We start from the raw sequence: 2,742 nt of genomic DNA, 5'->3' as shown, positions 1-2,742 counted from the left end.
AGTGTTTAGAAAACAGGACTGAGAATCAGGAGCATAGGTTCTATTTACCTGCTGTGTTACTGGACAAGTCATTTAACCTCTCTGTGCCATAGGGTTCATCTTCACTGCAAAAAAAAAAAAAAAAAAAAGACCTGCGGCAGCAAGTCTCAGAGCTTAGGTCAACTGACCTGGCATGGGTGGCACATAAGCCGCCTGTTGGGGGAGTCTAGCCCCCAGCCCCACCTCCTCTGCCCCTGCCCCTTCCGTCCCCATTCCCCTGCCGGAGCTCCGAACCTCTCCTTCCTCCTCACAACTGCCGGCTCCACTGCACCAGGCCCGGGCCGCACTACCTGAGCACCCTGGAGCGCTGGGCACCGTGGCCCCAGTGCCCGGAGGCCCTAACCGCTCCGAGTCCCGGCCGCAAGCCAGCTGCCCTAGCCCCAGCCTGCTTCCAGGAAGAGGAGCAGCCTGCCTGGGCTGGGGCCAAGGGAGAAGCAGCAAGCAGGAGTGGGCCTCGAAGGGGAGCGTGGGCAGGGACATGCAGGCCTGTTTGGGGAGACTTTGCCTCTTCCAGCTACCTGGGCTTGTGGGGATCATACTACAGGGCTAAAATAGCAGTGTAGCTGTTCCTGCTTGAACTAGAACCCAGGCTCAGATTCTGGGCTTCAGTTGACCCAGGGTCTGAGACTTGCTGATGTAGTTTTTTTTTTTTTTTTGCAGTGTAGGCATACCCATAGTTTCCTCGTGAATTAAATGGGGATAAATACTTTACTTATTGCCACAGGGTTATTGTCAGGCATTAAATGTCTGTTTTGCACATTTATTGGCTAATCTAGATCAGTGGTCTCCAAAGTGGCCCTGCCAACCCTCCACCCCCAGGGGGTACGCAAGAGGATCCTTGGGGGTGCGCGACAGGAGTTCGGGCGGGAGTCCGAGTGCCTTTTTTTTTTTTTTTTTGCTTTGGCAAAAATGGTAGAGCTGGCGCGGCAGGGGGTGTGTGCTCAACATTTTTTACTGATAGGGGTGCGCAATCAAAAAAGTTTGGAGACCACTGATCTAGATCATCTGGAAACAAAGAACATAGGTCATACTTAGAGGATGGGGGTGAGGGGCTTTCTTCTGGAAAGCAGAGACTCTGAAAAATATTTGGGGGGACAGGGTGGATAATCTGTTGAACATGAGCTCCCAATGTGATGCTGTGGTCAAAAGGGGTAATTCGATCCTTGGATTCATAAACAGGGGAATCTCCAGTAGGAATAGAGGTTATTTTGCCTCTCTATATGCCACTGGTGCAACTGCTGCTGGAACACTGTCCAATGCCTGAGTCCACAATTCAAAAATGATGCTGATTAATTGGAAAGGGTTAAGGGAAGAGCCATGAGAATAATTAAAGGATTCAAAACATGTCTTAGACTCTAGGAGCTCAATCTATTTATTTTAAGAAAGAGAAGGTTAAGGGGTGACTTGATTACAGTCTGTCAGTACCTACACAGGAAACAAATATTTGATAATAGGCTCTTCAATCTAACAGAGAAAGGTATAACACAATCCAATGGCTGGAAGAAATTCACTAGAAAAATTCAGACTAAAGACCAGGGATAATTTTTTAATAGTGGGAGTAATTAACCATTGGAACAATTTACCAGTGGTCGTGGTGGATTCTCCATCACTGACAATTTTTAAATCAAGTTTGGATTTTTTTCTAAAACATATACCCTAGGAATTATTTTGGGGAAGTTGTATGGCCTGTGTTATACTAGATGATCACAAAGGTCCCTCGTGGCCTTAGAATCTATGACCTGATCAGAGAATCTTAAACTATGGTTAATATTTCCTCATAAATCAGTCCCTCCATATTGGTAACCTTTTTTGCTCTTTCCTGAATTCCAAATGATCTATAACTATTTGTTTAGCTGCCCAGAACTAAGTATGCAGAATTCCAGGTGCAGTCTCACCAGATTCATGATTCACCTTCTTGGTCTATGCAGGGAGTCCATAATTGCACTGAACTCTTTTCTGCCCGGTTCCATTGTAAACTTTATAAACTAGTTTGCCATGTTCTATAATGCTATCCAGGTCTCTTTCAACATTGCTGCTTTCCTATTGTCTTCCTCCCACTGAATATCTATGTTTCATATGTTCCTCCCTGCTGCATTAGTTTGCATTTTTCTAAATGTAATCCCATTTGTGCAATTTCCTGATCATGCTCTTTATTTCCTTTAGTATTATTTCTTGTTCCTCAGTGAAATATTTCATTTTAGTACAGTCTTCAATTTAACCAATATGCTGTTTAATACCTCTTTCTTATCATCCTTATAAAGCATGTACCTAACACTCACCTCTACATTTTGGTCCAGTTTATACTTAAAAAAAAAAAAAAAAAAAAAAAAAAGTTGTCCTTGCTTATCCCATTTTAAAAAACAGGTTCAGCCTGAGATTCATTTAATTTATTTTGCTTTGTCACTATGGGCCTCACAAAAGTCTAAACTGGCTTTTTCCCCCAAAATTTTTTCCAGTAATCGTTAACACCAAAACAGCTTTATAGATAGTAACAACGCTGATATAGACAAGGCATCAGCAATTAGTGGTGTTTCAGCCATTGTGTTGAATGGATTTCCTCTGAACAGGTTAAGGCCTGGTCTATGCTAGGAATTTACATCAGTATAGCTACATCTCTCAGGGGTATGAAAAATCCACATTCCTGAGATATGTAGCTATACGAACCTAACCCCCAGAGTAGACAGTGTTAGGTCGACAGTCAAC

This window comes from Trachemys scripta, chromosome 2 (assembly GCF_013100865.1).
Source record: "Trachemys scripta elegans isolate TJP31775 chromosome 2, CAS_Tse_1.0, whole genome shotgun sequence".
NCBI classification, from domain to species: domain Eukaryota; kingdom Metazoa; phylum Chordata; order Testudines; family Emydidae; genus Trachemys; species Trachemys scripta.
This window is presented reverse-complemented; position numbering follows the sequence as displayed.